This window comes from Ovis aries, chromosome 1, assembly GCF_016772045.2.
Source record: "Ovis aries strain OAR_USU_Benz2616 breed Rambouillet chromosome 1, ARS-UI_Ramb_v3.0, whole genome shotgun sequence".
In the NCBI taxonomy this organism is placed as follows: Eukaryota; Metazoa; Chordata; class Mammalia; order Artiodactyla; family Bovidae; genus Ovis; species Ovis aries.
Window position 1 is genome coordinate 247,418,340 of NC_056054.1, and position 21,321 is coordinate 247,439,660.

At 41.4% G+C, this 21,321-nt stretch overlaps 1 protein-coding gene across 8 annotated transcripts in view; it reads left to right on the forward strand.

Annotated features, from left to right (window-relative positions):
• Positions 1-258: 258 nt before the first annotated feature.
• Positions 259-21,321, forward strand: part of TFDP2 (transcription factor Dp-2) — a 203,486-nt gene continuing 182,423 nt past the window's right edge. For 7 of the 8 annotated variants that reach the window (XM_042236073.1, XM_042236079.1, XM_060395006.1 and 4 more), the window contains exon 1: positions 259-608. The gene's annotated coding sequence lies outside the window, so the exon portion shown is untranslated. Of the gene's footprint in view, positions 609-10,423; positions 10,484-21,321 lie in introns of all 8 variants that reach the window. The other variant, XM_060394981.1, reaches the window with a different exon arrangement.

Here is a 21,321-nt window from a genome sequence, read left to right on the forward strand (position 1 = left end):
CGGAGGCGGCTGGGAAGCACGCGGCAGGACCGTTGTAGGCGATCCACTGAGAACCTCCAGTGGATTATCCGGGTACCCCGCAGAGTGCTTGAGACCCCGCTCCTCCACCTCGGGGGCCCCCTCCTCTCTTTGGGAAGCCTGGAGGCGGGGTTTGTTTACTCCGTGCACGCACCGCCAGCCTGGCCAATCCGTGAGGAGAGGCGCCGTACGTCATTCACCCAGAGGGCCAATCGGCGCTCACCGTGCTGCTCCGCCGCCAAAGCTTGCGCGGGGGAAGCGGGGCCGCGGCTAGGCCGGGCGAGGGCGGACGGAGCCGCCGAAGATTTCAGCTGCAGCCGCTGCCGCTGCTCGGTTCTCGAGGCGCGCCCTAACCCTTCCTCCTTGGGCAGGCTCGAAGGCGCGCGCGCGCGGTCGGCGTCCCGGGGCTTAGAACTCCAGGGCCTCTACTAGGCAGGCCGCGGATCGCCCACCCTTCCCCGAGTGTGAGTCCGCCTGGGACCCGGGCGCCGCCAAGCGCGGGCGCCACTGTAGCAGAGGGGCCTGAAGACGCGCTCCAAGCTCGAAGAACAGTCCTGCGCGGCCGCCTTGTCCCCTGCAGCCAAGCGGTGGTAAGGTCCAGGGCGCGGGCGCGGGCTCCGTGCGGCGGGCCTCTGTACCCGGCCCGGCGTGTTCTTGGGCAGGTTTCCCTCCCTGCCCCTCCGGGCCCCCTGGTCACTCTGGGTCCCATCTGTTTATTCCCACGCAATCTTCCAGGCCCGGCCGAGTAACCCTTGAGTGCCTGGGGAAGGGAGTGGGAAACCCGAGACTACCCCCCACCCCCAACACACAGCAAATTGCGGGGAGGCACTGTCCTTGAGTCACGCCTGCTGGAAGAGAGGAAGGGCTGCTTTCTACTTTTTCGGTATCTTTAGGGCAGAAGAATGGCTTCTAAGTCTGACTTTTCCGACTTCTCCTTTCATGACCCACATGCCTCCATCTGTCTCTACCAGGTGTATTTCAGAGTTCCAAAGCCTCGTGCGCTTGGAAGAGCCTTGCAACCTCCACAGGGGAACTTTCCTCTAAAGTAGGGGATCACTTTTGGGCCCAGACTCTGAGAAATTCCATAGATTTAAGGTTCCTTTCCATAGAAAAGTGTAAGATTTTTGTAGGATCTCGCAGGGAGAAGTGCAGCTAAGATGAACTCCCAGTCTCTGGTACCAGCTTGTGTTCCCGGGCGTTGTGTGGTTCAGTTTCTTCATCTGTAATAGTAACCCTCTATTGGGGGTGGTGCCAGGAGGAAATGGAGTAATTGGTGGAACTATTTGGAACGAAGTTCGCGTCCTACGAAGTGCCCTGCCCTGCATGAGTTAGGCATTGAATTGACCACCCTGAATGATGGTTTAGAAAAGTTCCCCCTATTGTTTTTGTTTTTTCCTGTTGAGACAGTTTCATCCCTTTCCGTATTCACTGCTAAAGCTCCCTTTGAGCCTTTGAATTCTTTTTCTTCCTCATTTTGTCTCAGAGGGCTCAGACTCCCTGTCCCACTTCTTTGCTCTCTTTTTAGTAAGTCAGTAGCTCATTCCCTTCCTTCCCCTTTCTCTCCCAAATCTTTGTGTGTTTTTTCCACTTGAGTTCTATAGCCTGATTTTTTTTTCTGGGCCACTTTTCTCATAATGGCTTGAAATCATCTTTACCTAATAGATACAGTTTAGGTTATTCATCTGTTCTTTATGCAGTGTAATCATGAGCCTACTGTACAAAATTAAATAGAAACTAATTTAGTTGATCTGTTATTGCATGTTGCTTTTCCATTTCATTGGTTGGCCTGCCATTTAGCTAAAGTTTTATCGCTATCCTGTTACTGTAATAAATCTTTAATGGCCGCGGCCATTCTTAAGTAGCACTGGGAGAAAAATCAAATGTCTAGACCCCAGATTCTATCACACTTGTGCGCTGGCGCTTGCTGCATGTTATTTATTAGAACATCTTGTGCCTGGAACTAGAGCCTAGTCTCATGGCAGACATGGTGTCTGTAGCCCTGTCCTGGCAGTACAGTTGCAGTTTCAGCAGTATGGTGCTTATATTTAATAAAGGCCCAAGACTTACTAAACTCTTGTTTTTGAGTTCTCATTATGTGTGGTTGGTTAATTAGGAGAGAAAACAGAATTTTCAAGTGTGTCATACTTAATGTTACCATTTTGTGATCATGTACCTTTCCCACCAACTCTTGGCAATGGTGACGGCCAGCTGGCACTTTCAAGTTTTTTTCCTTGCAGCCAAAATTCTTAACTGTCTGAGCTATGTCCTCTCAATGCAGCTTGAAATTGGATGTACAGATCGATTTATCCTTAATGTGGAAAGTGTTTGTGGATGAAAATTATTCACTGAAACACAACCTGAAGGATTCAAAGAGTAGAGTATGGTAAAAAACAGATTAAGCCCAAATTAAGTTCATGGCATAGGTTAGAACCTGGTATTCTAACTTCTAGTCCTTTGTTTTCTTAGTTTGTCAACCTTAACAGTTAACTGGCACTGAAAGATGAAAAGATTAAGGCTTGAAAGTAGAAGGAGGCACTTTGTAATTTGGGCATTAAATATTAGATATGAGTAGTACCTTAGTATCTTATTTTTTTATCTTTAAACTTAGGTATGTTTCTTTTAAAGATTAAGTAATAAGCCATTATTACTGATAGATCTTGTAGTCAGTTTACATTGTCTCTTGGCAAACGATTTCACTTTTTTTCTGAACTCAGCACCATATTTTAAGCTCTTATTGCAATGTATCTTAGAAGAAACTAGAAAGCATAGAGTTCAGAGTTTTGAATCATAGAATTTGAAGTTGTGATGAATTTTCTAGATTAAATATATTTACCTCTTATACTTGAATTCTTTCCATTTTAATCTGGGGTATATGATTCTAGGGATAGGACATAAATAGATTTAAAAGTAGATTTGTAAGCCCTTGAAAACTTTATACAAAATTATATGTATTTGGATATTTTCTGGAGAGAAGGTTCATAGGTTCTGAGGTAAAGATATTTGGACAACTTTAACTTCTAAGAAATGATTTCTTTTATTGAACTTAAAGTTCTCTCTTCACTGGTTCTAGTTCTGTCTCTTCTGTGAGTTTTCAAATATTCAAAGACACTTCCTATGTTTTCCTGATTCTTTTCTTCTCTGGACAAAATATTCTCAGTCTTTAACTTCCTCTAGTGAATTTCTTGTTTTGATTTGCACCTCTTTGCAATACTGATGGCTTATTTGTGGGTTTGTGTCAGTTGGTCCATACCCTTCTTAGCAGTGTAATACCTTTAATTAGATATTAACCTGTGGAGAGAACCAGAAGTCATCACTATGATTTTAAAGCACATACTTTAAGAGTAGTCCTGCTTCTTTGGCAGCCACATTGCACTGTTAATTTATGATAATGTCCTGTCTAAGGAAATGAATTCTGGAGCTAGCCTGCCTGGATTTAAATCCTGGCTCTATATCAGCTGGGTAAATTATATAAACACCCAGGGCCTCAGTTTTCTCATCTGTAAAATGAAGTTTATGATAGGGTTGTTTTAAAGAATACGTTAGTACATATGTGTTAAGCATTTAGAATGGTCCCTGCCATTTAAGTGCTGTGTGCGTTATCCATTGTTGATTTTGTCATCAGCTGAAATTTGAGTTTTGTCCATGCTCTCCAAGTTCTTTAATAGAATGTTTTGGTAGGACTTCATACCTATCCCAGTTAAATTTTATCTTGTCAGATTGGTTCCAGTATGTTTACTCTTAAAAAAAAAGTCTTAATTTTCTCATTCAGTAAAAAAGCTTATTGTTTTTCCATACATTTGATAAACTATAATTTTGATAAGTATGCATTTTATTAAAGTGTTGACGAGGTGGGTCTAAGAACATTCTTGTCCTGCTAGAGACCCGAGGGTTGATTTGAAAAAAATTAATTCTTTGGTTTAAGATGTTCAGCCAATTAGAAATGAAACTAATCTATCATTATCTATCTCAGATATTTCCAGGTTTTCACAAGGAATTTATAAGGGACTTTAACACTTGCCTTCCTAAAACCCAAATAATTTCATATCCTTCATCTTTAAAAATCCTATCTGTTCAATAAATGTTAGAAAAAAAAAAGAGTATTAATCTGACATTGCTTGTTCTTAGTGAAACTATAATGGTTTCCAGTCACCTAGGTCAGTTGCTGCTTTTTCTACGTTCACAGACTTCTCTCAGACATGACTCTAAAATCTTGTCTAGTTCAGTTCAGTCGCTCAGTTGTGTCCGACTCTTTGTGACCCCATGAATCGCAGCACGCCAGGCCTCCCTGTCCATCACCAACTCCCGGAGTTCGCTCAGAGTCATGTCCATCGAGTCCGTGATACCATCCAGCCATCTCATCCTCTGTCATCCCCTTCTCCTCCTGCCCCCAATCCCTCCCAGCATCAGAGTCTTTTCCAATGAGTCAACTCTTCCCATGAGGTGGCCAAAGTACTGGAGTTTCAACTTTAGCATCATTCCTTCCAAAGAAATCCCAGGGCTGATCTCCTTCAGAATGGACTGGTTGGATCTCCTTGCAGTCCAAGGGACTCTCAAGAGTCTTCTCCAACACCACAGTTCAAAAGCATCAATTCTTTGGCACTCAGCCTTCTTCACAGTCCAACTCTCACATCCATAGATGACCACAGGAAAAACCATAGCCTTGACTAGACAGACCTTAGTCGGCAAAGCAGTATCTTTGCTTTTGAATATGCTATCTAGGTTGCTCATAACTTTTCTTCCAGAGAGTAAGTGTCTTAATTTCACGGCTGCAGTCACATTCTGCAGTGCTTTTGGAGCCCCCAAAAATAGTCTGACACTGTTTCCACTGTTTCCCCATCTATTTGCCATGAAGTGATGGGACCGGATGCCATGATCTTCATTTTCTGAATGTTGAGCTTTAAGCCAACTTTTTCACTCTCCTCTTTCACTTTCATCAAGAAGCTTTTTAGTTCCTCTTTGCTTTCTGCCATAAGAGTGGTGTCATCTGCACATCTGAGGTTATTGATATTTCTCCCGGCAATCTTGATTCCAGCTTGTGTTTCTTCCAGTCCAGCATTTCTCATGATGTACTCTGCATAGAAGTTAAATAAGCAGGGTGACAATATACAGCCTTGACGTACTCCTTTTCCTGTTTGGAACCAGTCTGTTGTTCCATGTCCAGTTCTAACTGTGGCTTCCTGACCTGCATACAGATTTCTCAAGAGGCAGGTCAGGTGGTCTGGTATTCCCATCTCCCTCAGAATCTTTCAGTTTATTGTAGTTACATTTAATCTCAGTGATAATCTTGTCTAGAGGTACATTTAACTTCAGTGATCAGAGCTTCCCTGGTGGCTCAGAGGTTAAAGTGTCTGCCTGGAATGCAGGAGACCCGAGTTAGATCCCTGAGTCAGGAAGATCCCCTGGAGAAGGACATGGCAGCCCACTCCAGTACTCTTACTTGGAGAATCCCATGGGGGAGGAGCCTGGTGGGCTATAGTTCATGGGGTCGCAAAGAGTCGGACACGACTGAGCGACTTCTCTCACCCACTCACTCAGTGATCAGAAGTAGACAGGATCCCCTTTCCCTTGCAGCTGGATGGACTTTGTAACTAGAGTGATATGTTGTACCTTGTCGATGGTTTACTTAGAGCAGCTGTGCTGTGCTTAGTTGCTCAGTTGTGTCCAACTCTCTGCGACCCCATGGACTGTAGCCCACCAGGCTCCTCTGTCCATGGGATTCTCCAGGTAAGAATACTGGAATGGGTTGCCTTGCCCTCCTCCAGGGGATCTTCCCAACCCAGGGATCGAACCAGGTCTCCCGCATTGCAGATGGATGTTTACCATCTGAGCCACCAGGAAAGCCCATGAATGCTGGAGTGGGTAGCCTGTCCTTTCTCCAGGGGATCTTCTTGATCTGGGAATCGAACCAGGGTCTCCTGCATTGCAGGTGGGTTCTTTACCAGCTGAGCTGCCAGGGAAGCCCAACTTTCTTTAATATTACCCATACTAAGCTTTGGTTTCCATTGATTCATTGGTTAAATTTATTAAATGCCCATTTGGTGCAAGATGCCAATGCTTGTTTAAACCCATCCAACCTGAAGGGGATTTTCTTTTTAATTAACTAACTCTTGGCTGTGTTGGGTGCTGCACACAGGCTTTTTCTAGGTGAGCAGGGGCTGCTCTCGAGTACAGTGCTTGGGCTTCTCCTTGGGTGGCTTCTCTTGTGGAGCACAGGCTCTGGGGTGTACAGGCGTCGGTAGTTGCAGCACGCAGGCTCAGTAGTTGTGGTTCCTGGACTTAGTTGCTCCTCAGCTTGTGGAATCTTCCTGGGCCAGGGATTAAACTATCGCTGCTGTATTGGCAGGCAGATTCTTATCCACTGGGCCACCAAGGGAGTCCAAGAATTTTTCTTGATAGAGGTACCTAAAGCACAAAGGTAATCCATATTCGTTTCTTTCCTTTATCACTGTTGTTACTATGCTCTGGCTCCCAATCCTTCTTTTCTCTACAATAGTAGCTTCCTTTTGACCTTCCTATCTTTTCCTGACTCTATAAGCATTGCAGCCAGAGTCCACTTTGCTTTTTTTAAAAAAATGTGTGTGTTTTTTTTAATTGAGGTATAGTTGATTTAGTGTTTCGTGTCGAGTGTAGAGCAAGCTGATTTAATTGTATCTGTGTGTGTGTGTGCATGTATTTTTTTCTTTTTCAGATGTTTTCCTTTATAGGTTTTACAAGATATTGAGTATAGTTCCCTGTGATATGTAGTAGGTCCTTGTTGTTTATGTTATGTATAGTAGCATGAATCTGTTAATCCCAAACTCATTTATCCCTCCCCACCAATCCATCTTTTTTCCAGTCTTTTCTTCCCCACTGGAAAAATTTATACTGATCTAATTAGATTTTTATTATTGAATATTTTGCAGCTCCTTTATTCTGTTTTCTGTTTATTATCCTTTTAAATTTAAGTCACTCACCTTTTTTTTAAAAAAAAAAAGAACAAAAAACAAACCTTTCTTATTCTTAGAGATGATGGAGACATGGTGGTTCCCCACCACCTGGTTGTTGTGTCAGTGACTCAGCTGACAGTTACAGAAGCGCTTAAGTTACAGGCACTGTATGAGGCTCTGAATTGACAAAGGAGCATGACATAGCCACAGTCGTTGAAGAATTCTAAGTGCAGGGAAAGATAGAAGAAAGTATTTGAATAAATCCTTTTTTAATACTCAAAAGCATAATAAATTTATGTAACAGATTCCATTTTACTTTGAAAAGAGTCAAGTATTACTATGTTGTTATTGAAGAATGACCTTGTTAGGAACTAAGATCCTGTGTCCTGCATCCAGCGTGGCCAAGAAAAGCCGAAAATGATCTTGTTGAAGTGACCAATTCAGTTCTATTTAAGTGAAATAAATTATAAAATCACCAATCTATAAATGTGGAAGAACAGTATATATTTCAAAACTGCCTAAATAAAATACTTAATCAAAACTGGTAGCATTTACTTCTCTTTTGCAGATCACTCGAGAGGGAACAATTTAAAAAATCAACCTACGAAGTTTTTCTTCACAGCATTCTTGAAATTGTAGTGGTGATATAAAACTGCCTATAAAAGAGAACGATTATGACATGGTGTCAAGGGGCGGGGATGGGAGAGATGGAAAGGCAAACAGGGAGGCAAGGGGAGGATGGTTGCTATTAGAACCAGGGATGTGGACTTCCCTGGCTGGCCAGCAGTTCAGACTGCCCGCCCTTCCACTGCAGGGGGCCCAGGTTCTATTCCGTCCAGGGATCTAAGATCCCACATGCTTGGAGGTACACCAAAAAGTTTTAAAAAACTAGGATCCCACATTCAGCACAGTGCAGATCCCCCGGAAAGACTTAAAAAGGAACTAGGGATGTAATATACAACATGATAAATGCGACTAACTCTGGTGTATGCTATGGGGCTTCCCAGGTGGCTCAGTGGTACAGAATCTGCCTGCAGTGCAGGAGACGCGGGTTGGATCCCTGAGTTGGGAAGATTGCCTGAAGGAAGGCATGGCAACCCACTCCAGTATTCTTGCCTGGAGAATCCCCATGGGCAGAGGAGCCTGGTGGGCAAAGAAATCAGACACGACTGAGCACACACACACACACACACATACACATCATATGTTACTTATGAAAGTTGTGAAGTGAGTAAATCCTGAGAGCTCTCATCACAAAATTTTTTTTGTTTCTTTAATTTTCTGTCTATATGAGATGATGGATATTCACTTGGTGTTTTCATAATGTATGTTCAGTTCAATTCAGTTGCTCAGTCATGTCAGACTCTTTGCGACTCCATGAACCACAGCACGCCAGGCCTCCCTGTCTGTCACCAACTCTTGGAGTCCACCCAAACCCATGTCCATTGAGTCTGAGATGCCATCCAATCATCTCATCCTCTGTCGTCCCCTTCTCCTCCTGCCTCAATCTTTCCCAGCATCAGGGTCTTTTCAAACGAATCAGCTCTTTGCATCAGGTGGCCAAAGTCTTGGAGTTTTAGCTTCAACATCAGTCCTTCCAGTGAACCCTCAGGACTAATATCCTTTAGGATGGACTGGTTGGATCTCCTTGCAGTCCAAGGGACTCTCAAGAGTCTTTCAACACCACAGTTCAAAAGCATCAGTTCTTTTGCACTCAGCTTTCTTTACAGTCCAACTCTCACATCCATAACCACTGAAAAAACCATAGCCTTGACTAAACTGACCTTTGTTGACAAAGTAATGTCTCTAATTTTCAATATGCTGTGTAAGTGTCTTTTAATTTCATGGCTGCAGTCACCACCTGCAGCGATTTTGGAGCCCAGAAAAATAAAGCCCATCATTGTTTCCACTGTTTCCCCATCTATTTCCCATGATGTGATGGGACCAGATGCCATGATCTTCGTTTTCTGAATGTTGAGCTTTAAGCCAACTTTTTCACTCTCCTTTTTCACTTTTATCAAGAGGCTCGTTAGCTCCTCTTCACTTTCTGCCATAAGGGTGATGTCATCTGCATATCTGAGGTTATATTTCTCCCGGCCGTCTTGATTCTAGCCTGTGCTTCCTCCAGCCCAGTGTTTCTCATGATGTACTCTGCATAGAAGTTAAATAAGCAGGAAGACAATATACAGCCTTGATGTACTCCTTTTCCTATTTGGAACCAGTCTGTTGTTCCATGTCCAGTTCTAACTGTTGCTTCCTGACCTGCATACAGGTTTCTCAAGAGGCAGGTCATGTTGTCTGGTATTCCCATCTCTTTCAGAATTTTCCACAGTTTATTGTGATCCACACAGTCAAAGGCATATGTAGGTAAATCATTGTCTGTCTACCTTAAATTTATACAGTGTTTTTTTGACAATTATCTCGCAATAAAACTGGAAGAAAAAAATGTAACTAATGAATAGCAGTCAATAAAATGATTTCTAGGCTAATGAAAGTTTGGTAAAGCTGCTAGATAAATGATTCCACACTAGTTAATACCTTTTAAGCTATAAAGTCTTCACAGATAAGAACATTTTGTGAGCATAGTGATTACATATTTTTAAGTTGAGCAGATCAGTGTTCAAAGGTAATAAAATATATCACCTGTGTAGGCATTCTAAGAAACATGCCCTGAAAATCTGTATAAAAATGCCATAATTATATATGAAAAGCAATGGAATATGTACTGTCTTAAATTTGCCTACAGTTTTGCCATTAAAATTATACTGTTCCAGACTATATTGTATCACAGTTGGTGTAAAAAGTAATTACTAACCATAGATCTTTAAGGAAAATAATTTGTGGGAGATTGACAGTAGTCAAAAAAATATTTTAGAAAGGTTTTCCAAGAGTACTTGACTATTTTGATGTTGAAAGCTTTTTGAAAAGCTTTTTAAATAGGTAGTTTTTGAAATAGATTTTCATTAGAGAATCATTTTGGTTGGAAAAGAGGTGGATGAGGGCCATTTAAATTCATATCTAAAAAAGACAATTACATGAATTCCTTGATTATTATATGGAAAAAGAATCTTGAGCCTTGTTCTCTTGGAATCTTTATAATCATGATAAGAACTTCAGATCAATAATATTTCAGAGAACTAAGATAAGCTTATTTTCAAATTGCAAAAGTGAAAAATCCAAAGACAATTATCTGATTTTAATTCAGGTACCAAAATGCTAATCATTGCTTAGAAGTTTTTGTCCTTTTTAAAAGATGGAGGGACTTCGCTGGTGGTCCAGTGCTTAAGACTCCACTCATCGACTGCAGGGTGTATGGGTTCAGTCCCTGGTCAGGGAACTAAGATTCTTCATGCCATGGGGTGCAGCCAAAAGGTAAAAAATAAAGCATGGAAAATGTAGTGAAGCTCAGGGAAGACTGGTAGTGCAGTTGTTTTGTTTTCAAATAGAAGTGCATAGTTTCCTTGTTTTGCCCCTTTCAGCTTTTCAAAACGAGGACTAAGCAAAGCAGCTGTGGCTGAGCAGGATTTCTGTGAAAACAGGTAACGCAAAAACATTGTCAAAGAAGAGTTCAGTGCCGAAACTATCGATGAGTTACTTTAAACTGGAAAATGCTATACCGTACATTTTTGTTGCGAGGTACCAGTATTTTAATTTAGGTGTTAGCAGATGCTAGCTTCTTTTCTAATTCATTTCAGAATGATTTTAGGTCTATCAGTAGTACTACCCTCTTCAATTGACCTTAAAGTTTGAGCAGAGCCTTGCTAATGTAGTTGGTAAACTAGTTAATTACAGTGTAAAAGCAGCTAAGTATTTTGAAAATGTTTCTATTTGTGGCTGCGTCAGACCTTAGTTTTGGCACATGGGAGCTATAGTTGGAGCATGTGGGATCTAGTTCCCTGACCAGGGATCGAACTTAAGCTCCCTGCATTGGGAGCAAGGGGTTTTAGCCACTGGACCACCAAAGAAGTTCCAGTATTTTTTATAAATGAGTTCTCTCTGAGAAAACTTAATTATCTCTTCCCAAGTCAAATTATTTTGTTTTATTGTTTTTATATCAAATCCAATAGTATTCTTGGGATAATCTGGGCTATCAGATACTGCAACTCTTAAGTTCTGTTCTGAGTTATACATTTCCATAGGCTAACTGGAGTTACACTCTGGGGTAAAAATTTAAGGCAACTGAATTTTCAATCTTGATGTAAGTAACATAAAATAAGAATAAATTTCAAGAAATGGAAATACTAAGCAAAAGCATGCAAGGCTAGTGGTTACTAAGAGACTTTAGAAAGGTGTTAAGCTTCCCTTGTGGTTCAGTTGGTAAAAGAATGCAGTGCGGGAGACCTGGTTTGATTCCTGGGTTGGGAAGATCCCCTGGAGAAGGGCAAGGCAACCCACTCCAGTATTCTGGCCTGGAGAATCCCACGGACTGTATAGTCCATGGGGTCGCAAAGAATTGGACACGACTGACTGATTTTCACTTTTAGAAAGCCGTCACTACCTTCAAAGCCCTTGTTCCGTATGACAGAAAGAAATTTCAAGAGAAATGAGAGAGGTCATAGTAAGTAAAGAAAATAAGAGATTCTGTTGATAAAAGCAGCTCATTGAAAAAAGTGAAACACCCTGTTCACAAGGCTGCTCTTTAATAACTTACAAAATGTAAAGGACCACAAGATTTTTCTAGTATTAAGTAAGAAAACAGTGATCCATAATCTGAAAGCTTTATGAAACACCTACAGTGTGATCAGACCCTCATGTAATCCTGCCCAGAAGTGTGACAGATAGGTTTATTTTTCATCTTATCAGTTCAGTTGCTCAGTCTTGTCCGACTGTTTGCGACCCCATGGACTGCAGCACCCCAGGCCTCCCTGTCCATCAAAAAACTCCTGGCTGCTGCTGCTGCTGCTGCTGCTGCTGAGTCGCTTCAGTCGTGTCCGACTCTGTGCGACCCCATAGACGGCAGCCCACCAGCTCCCTCGTCCCTGGGATTCTCCAGGCAAGAACACTGGAGTGGGGTGCCATTTCCTTCTCCAGTGCATGAAAGTGAAAAGTGAAAGGGAAGTCGCTCAATCGTGTCCGACTCGTAGCGACCCCATGGACTGCAGCCCACCAGGCTCCTCCATCCATGGGGTTTTCCAGGCAAGAGTACTGGAGTGGGGTGCCATTGCCTTCTCCGCACCAACTCCCAGAGTTTACCCAAACTCATGTACATCGAGTTGGTGATGCCATCCAACCATCTCATCCTCTATCGTCCCCTTCTCGTCCTGCCCTCAATCTTTCCTGCATCAGGGTCTTTTCAAATGAGTCAGTTCTTCACATCAGGTAGCCAAAATATTGGAGTTTCAGCTTCAACATCAGTCCTTCCAATGAACCCTCAGGACTGATTGCCTTTAGGATGGACTGGTTGGATCTCCTTGCAGTCCAAGGGACTCTCAAGAGTCTTCTCCAACACCACTGTTCAAAAGCATCAGTTCTTCGGAGCTTTTCATTTTATAGGTGAGGCCATAATTTGCTTTACTGGAACCAGAAAGATAGAGACCGCAGAGCTGGGGCCAGAGCATGTATCTGACTGACTGTCGCATAACCACTCCTCTCTGTTGCCTTGCTGAAATACTTAGGTCTTTGCTTCTACACTTTACTGCACAGCAGAGCTGAGTACAACATTGTAAGTCAGCTACATGTCCGTTTTTAAAAAAGTCCCTCTGATCACCCACCAAAATGAGTTAAGAAAGAAAAGCTATGACTGTAAAATAGTGAAAAATAAAAAAGTAAAATATAAGTGGGAGATTTGAAAATGAGTCACTAGTTTTGATTGATCATCCTTTCTCAAGTGTCACTGCTGCTAAGTCATATTGTGACTAATATTTCACAGTATTTCATATTGTGACTAATAGCAACTTCAGTCGTGTCCGGCTCTGTGAGACCCCATAGACAGTAGCCCGTCAGGCTCCGCCATCCCTGGGATTCTCCAGGCAAGAACACTGGAGTGGGTTGCCATTTTATTTAATTTTAAAATAGACCATTTCTGTATCATTTGTATGTGATATCTTTAATTCAGCTGTATTTCAATTAATTGGTTAAATATTGATTATGAGCTGTGTGACTTTTATACTGACTGATTTACTGTGAGTATAAACAAGTACATGGTTAGATAAGACGTTAACCTAACTCCTTTGTAACATAAATTATTTATCTTAATGCTTATGTTGTCTGCTACATGTCCTTTTGACTTGTTCAGAAATTAAATATGTGTGGGCCAAAAGAAAAGTTGTGGGTGTTAGGAAATGATGTAAAATCTTAAGTTGCAATGAAAGAAGAGAAAAAAGCTAAAAGTGTTCTCAAAAGTAAGAATACTCATATAACAGATAATAGGGGCAGTGTTTATTGTTAGTCTTGGAACAAGAGCACGTGTATTTCATAGTCAGAGAAGCGGTGGGTAATGATGCTGTTATCAACAGGAGTGTGGATATGTCTGGTGAATTGAACAGACAACAAGGAGGTGTGTTTTTGAAAATTAGAGGGATAGTACATATCTTTTCATCAAAGTTAAAAATATTGTACAGAAGGATTTTTATTTCCTCTTGGAGCATTCTGACCAATTGCACCGCAGAGCTCAGACTGACTATCTCTGCGTCTATCTAATTAGGTCTGTCTTAGTGTCAAAAGCCTCTGACTTGTTTACTACCTCTGTGTGTAGAATTCACGCCAGTGTCACCCTGGAAAGAAACACTTTGACTCAGATTGGTCTTGAGTGGAAAAGGGGAAACAATTACATTCATTTGACTTAGTAATTTGTGTAAAACTTTTTCTGTTTTTATCATCTAAATTACCTCAAGGTTAGAGTAATTCTCAGTCTACCATCTAGTTATTTTTTTGTTGTTTTTAGGCTTTCTGTAACAATATGAAGCATTTTTTCATATTGTGACTAATAGCATCTTTGCATTTTTCACATTGAAACTACATCTAAAGTAACCACTGTGTGTTTGGCACAATTTTTCTGTCCAATATCAGAAACTCTCTCACAGTTTACATTTTCTAGTACCTGCTATGTGTGAATCTTAACTGTGTCTGGTAGTTCCCCTGAAGGTACTCCCCGTTACAGCTACTCTTGGTCTTAGTTCTTGTTATCTTGTACAAATCCCATTTTATGTCAAAAGGGGTATGAGAGATCAGTTGCTAAGGATGGAGAAATAAAAAACAGTTGTGTTTTCTGGATTCTTTTGGGCCTACGGTTGCAGGTTTGCCTTTCTGACTTCTTGTATTAATATTTGAAACTTATCAATTTAAGAATTTTCTGCAAGAAAAGTTTTCTTATTTTTAGTCCCATTCTCCAGGGGTAAACCCCCCCTTTTTTTTTTTTAAGTTTTTTTTATTGAAAGGTGATAGGTTTCTAAAATAGGACCAATTTTCACTGATTAAATAACACCTCTGTGTAACTAGCACCATAGATCCAGAAACAGACCATTGCCAGCACCCTGCTGGCCCTTTCCATTCATGAACACCTCCTCCCCAAGGGAACTGTACTAACTTCTAACAGTGTGAATTTGTAAGACCACCTTTGGCCATATCTGCTTTTAGTTCTTTTGATGGTTATCACATGTAATGGTGTAATAATTGCAGTACTTTTTTTAAAAAAGCCTTTTTACTTTGAACTGATTTTAGGCTTACAGGAAAAATAGTTTCCTAATCTTAACATTTTCATAACCATAGTATAATTATCAGGAGCAAGCAATTAATGTAACTCATGGACTGAGGAGCCTGGTGGGCTACAACCCACGGGGTCAGAAACAGTTGGATGCAACTTAGTGACTAAACAGTGACAAACAACAATGTTATTAACTGAACTACAGATCTTAATTTTACTGTCATCATTTTTCCCAGTAATACCATTTTTCTGTTCCAGGATCCTTTTCAGTATTGTACATTGCAATTGGTTCTTCTTGGTTGTTTCTTCATAGTACTCTCTAACAGCCTTCAGTTTTTCTTTGCTACATGATCTTGATACTTTTTGAAGAGTGCTGATCATATGTTTTTGATCAGTACTGGCCGTAATTTTATTTCGTCCAGTGTTGCTAATTGGAATATGATTATGCATTTTTACTAAAAATATCACAAAAAATGATGTGTCTTTTTGTCTTTCACAGAGTCTTAGCCACTGGACTACCAAGGAAGTCCTTAACCTAAAATTGATATAGAATCTTAAAGGACCTCAAATAGCCAAAATAATCCTAAAAGGGAACAAAGCTAGAGGACTCACACTTCCCAATTTCAGTGCTTATTACAAAACTACAGTAATCAAGCAATATGATACTAGCATAGAGGCAGACATATAAATCAGTGAAATATAATAGCCCAGAATAAACCTTTGTGTATACAGGCAGATTATTTTTGACATGGATGCCAAGACCGTTCAGTGGGGAAAGAACAGTCTTTTCAGCAAATGATGTTGGGAAAACTGGGTATCCACATGAAAAAGAATAAAATTGGGCCTTTATACCATATATGAAAATTAACTAAAAATGAATCAAATACCTAAACTTAAGACCTAAAACTATTAAACTCCTAGAAGAAAACATAGGTAGGAATCTTTATGACTTGGGATTGATTTCTTGGACATGATAACAAGCACAGGTAACAAAAGTAAAAACAGATAAACTGTACTACATCAGAAATAAAAACTGTACATCAAAAGACACCATTAATAGAGTAGAAGGTGGCCTGTGGAATGGGAGAAAATAATTTGCAAATCAAGTATCTCAAAAGGGATTAATATCTAGAACATGTCAAGTACTTCTACCAGAACCCAAACAACCTGATTCAGAAATGAGCAAAGGACTTAAACAGAAATTTCTCCAAATAAAATGTGCAGATGGCCAAAAAGCACATGAAAAAATATTGAACATCCACTCATCATTCAGTTCAGTTCAATCGCTCAGTCGTGTCCAACTCTTTGCGACCCCATGAGTCGCAGCACGTCAGGCCTCCCTGTCTATCACTATCTCCTGGAGTTCACTCAGACTCACATCCATCTAGTCAGTGATGCCATCCAGCCATCTCATCGTACGTCGTCCCCTTCTCCTCCTGCCCACAATCCCTCCCAGCATCAGAGTCTTTTCCAATGAGTCAACCCTTTGCATGAGGTGGCCAAAGTACTGGAGTTTCAGCTTCAGCATCATTCCTTCCAAAGAAATCCCAGGGTTGATCTCCTTCAGAATGGACTGGTTGGATCTCCTTGCAGTCCAATGAACTCTCAAGAGTCTTCTCCAACACCACAGTTCAAAAGCATCAATTCTTTGGCACTCAGCCTTCTTCACAGTCCAACTCTCACATCCATACATGACTACTGGAACATGGGGTTCTCAAGGCAAGAATACTGAAGTGGTTTGCCATTCCCTTCTCCAGTGGACTACATTCTGTCAGACCTCTCCACCATGACCTGCCCATCTTGGGTTGCCCCGCGGGCATAACTTAGTTTCATTGAGTTAGACAAGGCTATGGTCCTAGTGTGATTAGAATGTTCCCTTGGTATCTCTGATTTTCTTGAAGAGATCTCTAGTCTTTCCCATTCTGTTCTTTTCCTCTGTTTCTTTGCATTGATTGCTGAAGAAGGCTTCCTTATCTCTTCTTGCTGTTCTCTGGAACTCTGCATTCACATGCTTATATCTTTCCTTTTCTCCTTTGCTTTTCTCCTCTCTTCTTTTGACAGCTATTTGTAAGGCCTCCCCAGACAACCATTTTGCTTTTTTGCATTTCTTTTCCATGGGGATGGTCTTGATCCCTGTCTCTTGTACAGTGTCACGAACCTCATTCCATAGTTCATCAGGCACTCTATCTATCAGATCTAGGCCCTTAAATCTATTTCTCACTTCCACTGTATAATCATAAGGGATTTGATTTAGGTCATACCTGAATGGTCTAACAGTTTTCCCTAACTTTCTTCAATTTAAGTCTGTATTTGGCAATAAGGAGTTCATGATCTGAGCCACAGTCAGCCTCTAGTCTTCTTTTTGTTGACTGTATAGAGCTTCTCCATCTTTGGCTACAAAGAATATAATCAATCTGATTTCGGTGTTGACCATCTGGTGATGTCCATGTGTAGAGTCTTCTCTTGTGTTGTTGGAAGAGGATGTTTGCTATAACCAGTGCATTTTCTTGGCAAAACTCTATTAGCCTTTGCCCTGCTTCATTCTGTATTCCAAGGCCAAATTTGCCTGTTACTCCAGGTGTTTCTTGACTTCCTACTTGCATTCCAGTTCCTTATAATGAAAAGGACATGTTTTGGGGATGTTAGTTCTAAAAGGTCTTGCAGGTCTTCATAGAACCGCTCAACTTCAGCTTCTTCAGTGTTACTGGTTGGGTCATAGACTTGGATTACTGTGATATTGGATGGGTTGCCTTGGAAACGAACAGAGATCGTTCTGTCATTTTTGAGATTGCATCCAAGTACTGCATTTTGGACTCTTTTGTTGACCATGATGGCTACTCCATTTCCTCTGAGGGATTCCTGCCCGCAGTAGTAGATATAATGGTCATTTGAGTTAAATTCACCCATTCCAGTCCATTTTAGTTAGCTGATTCCTAGAATGTCGACGTTCACTCTTGCCATCTCTTGTTTGACGACTTCCAATTTGCCTTGATTCATAAACCTGACATTCCAGGTTCCTATGCAATATTGCTCTTTACAGCATTGGACCTTGCTTCCATCACCAGTCACATCCACAGCTGTGTATTGTTTTTGCTTTGGCTCCATCCCTTCATTCTTTCTGGAGTTATTTCTCCACTGATCTCCAGTAGCGTGTTGGGCACCTACTGACCTGGGGAGTTCTTCTTTTGGTATCCTATCATTTTGCCTTTTCATACTGTTCATGGGGTTCTCAAGGCAAGAATACTGAAGTGGTTTGCCATTCCCTTCTCCAGTGGATCACATTCTGTCAGACCTTCCCACTATGACCCACCTGTCTTGGGTTGCCCCATGGGCATGGCTTAGTTTCATTGAGTTAGACAAGGATGTGGTCCTAGTGTGATTATATTGACTGGGAAGATCCCCTGGAGAAGGAAATGGCAACCCACTCCAGTACTCTTGCCTGGAAAATCCCATGGACTGAGAATCCTGGTAGGCTACAGTCCATGGGGTCGCAAAGCGTCGGACACGACTGAGCGACTTTCCCTTCCCTTCCCTTCCCTTCCCTTCCCTTCCCTTCCCTTCCCTTCCCTTCCCTTCCCTTCCCTTCCCTTCCCTTCCCTTCCCTTCCCTTCCTGTGAGTATGGTTTCAGTGTGTCTGCCCTCTGCTGCCCGCTTACAACACCTACCATCTTATTTGGGTTTCTCTTACCTAGGGCGTGGGGTATCTCTTCATGGCTGCTCCAGCAAAGCACAGCCGCTGCTCCTTACCTTGGAAGAAGGGTATCTCCTCACCGCCGCCCTTCCTGACCTCCAACGTGGGATAGCTCCTCTAGGCCCTCCTCGCTCAGCCACTGCTCTTTGGACATGGGGGTTGCTCCTCTTGGCCGCCGCCCCTGACCTCGGACGCGGGGTAGCTCCTCTTAGCTGCCGTCCTTCAGGCATGGGGTCCTCCCGGCTTCTGCCCATGACCTCGGACTTGGGGTAGCTCCTCTTGCCCGCTCTTAGTACAGCCGCCCAGCTGCTTCAATTCAGTTCAGTTCAGTAGCTCAGTGGTGTCTGACTCTTTGCGACCCCATGAATCGCAGCACGCCAGGCCTCCCTGTCCATCACCAACTCCCGGAGTTCACTCAGATTCACGTCCATCAAGTCCGTGATGCCGTCCAGCCATCTCATCCTCTGTTGTCCCCTTCTCCTCCTGTCCCCAATCCCTCCCAGCATCAAAGTCTTTTCCAATGAGTCAACTCTTCCCATGAGGTGGCCAAAGTACTGGAGCTTCAGCTTTAGCATCATTCCTTCCAAAGAAATCCCAGGGTTGATCTCCTTCAGAATGGACTGGTTGGATCTCCTTGCAGTCCAAGGGACTCTCAAGAGTCTTCTCCAACACCACAGTTCAAAGGCATCAATTCTGCTCTCAGCCTTCTTCACAGTCCAACTCTGACATCCATACATGATCACTGGAAAAACCATCGCCTTAGGGAAATGCAAATCAAAACCACAGTGAGACACGTCACGTCTATTAGGATGAACACCTATCAAAAAAAAAAACGACAGAAAGTAACAAATATTGGTGAAGCTCAGATCCTTGGTTGGTGGAGAAATTGAAACTCTTGCACTGTTAGTGATGTAAAATGGTACAGCTAGTGTTGAAGACTGTATGGAAGTTCCTCAGAAGTTCAGAGTGGAGTTACTGTGTGATCCAGTAATTCCACCTCTGGGTATGTACTCAAAAGAATTTAAAGCAGAGTCTCACCGCGATATTTGTCCCCTCGTGTTCACACTCATGTTCACAGAAGATGGAGGCTACCCAGTTGTCCATTGACAAATGAGGACTAGAAAATGTGGCATATACACGCAGTGGAATATTGTTTAGCCTTGAGAAGGAAGAACGTTCTGACAGGCGCTGCAACATGGGGGTACTGAGCACATTGTACTAAGTGCAATAAGCCAGTCACAGAAAGAGAAATACTGTTTGATTGCACTTATATGAGGCACTCACAGTAATCACAATCATAGAGACAAAGTAGAACGGCATTTGTCAAGGGATGGGGAAAGGGTGACTGTTTAGTTATTGTTTATGTTAACGTGGAGATAACGAGTACGTAGTTTCAGGTTTTCAAGATGAAAAGCCGTCCAGAGATTGGCACTGCAGTGTGAATGTACTTGATGCTACTGAGCTCTACCTTGAAAAATGGTTAGGATAGTAAATTTTACGTTACGTGTATTTTAACCACAATTTCTAAAAAATCTGAAAAAAGTCCATCTTTACCCAATGATTGGACGTGCCACCTTTGTCATGCACTAATTTTTCATATGTATTTAGGTCTAATTCTGGACTTTGTCCACTGGTCCTCTGGCCTGTTTGTGCATTTGTTCCACAGTGTTTTAATTATAGAGGCTTTATAGTGTATTTTAATGTGTGGTATGGTTGTTTTCCCTTCATAGTTTTTCTTTTCCAGTCCTTTCCTAGTTATTCTTGCCTGTCAACTTGTCTAACTATGTAAAATGGCTAGTTAGAATTTTTATTTGGATTACATTGAATCTATAAATTAGGGAGAATTTGTATCTGTAATGCTCAGTTGTCTTATTCAAGAACAGGATATGTCTGTCTGCTCCTCCAGTCTTCTTTAGGAGTATTGAAAAATTTTCTCAATTTTTTTTAAAAGCTTTATTGCGCTATAATTCACATACCATAAAATTCATCCTTTAAAGTATATGACTCTGGTTTTTGGTATATTCACATCACCGTCACCTAATTCCAGAACATTTCCATCCCCCCAAAGATTAGCTACCTGTTAGCAGTCGCTCCTCATTCCCTTCTCCCTACTAGCCCTTGCAACTGCTAATTTACTTTATGTTTCTTGGATTTGCCCACTCTGAGTATCTCACATAAATGGAGTCATATAAAATGTGGCTTTTCGTGAACTGCCTTCTTTCACTTAGGGTAGTATTTTCTAGGTTTATGCATGCTGTAACTTTTACCAATACTTCATTTCCACTTTATTGCCAAACAATGTACATTCTATTGTATAGATAAAAGCTGTTTTAGTTATCCATCAGTTGGTGGGCATTTCATGTTTTTTTTTTTTTACAGTTTTTGGCTGTTATAACATTGTTGTGAACATTCACGTGTGGGCTTTTGTGTAGACATGTTTTCAGTTCCCTCATACAAGTTTTATACGTTTCTTACAGTTTATTGTTAAGTATTTAATTTTTCCTACTATTGGACTGTTGTTACCATTCTAATTCTCCTAGTATTTATTGATCTTTGTGGTTTTCTGTATTGCTTTTGTTGCTATACATAAGTTAAACTCAACTATAGTTTAACACATTGGTCTTGTTGTCTGGCTTTGGTGTAAAGGTTATACTGACCTCATCAAATGAGGTTTTGAAGAGAATTCTTTGGAAGGCAATGGGTATTCTTCCATTTTGGGGGTGGTTTGCCATACATATATCTCTTAGAGCACACTTCCTAATTGTGTTGAAGTTTTGTGTATTCTCTCACTGACTTTCTTATTTTATCTGTTTGGCTCATTACTGAGAGGCGTATGTTAAAAAATCTCTTTTGTAATTGTAGATTTCTCAGTTTCCCCTTGTAAATGTGCCCCTTGTTTTGCCTTATATATTTGTGAGCTGTGTTACAACATACATCCAAATTTAGAAGTTTTGTGTCTTCCTGCTGAAAAGAACCTTTAATCATTATATCCTTTTAATTCTCTATAATGCTATTATTATAAAGATCATTTGTCTGTTTATAGA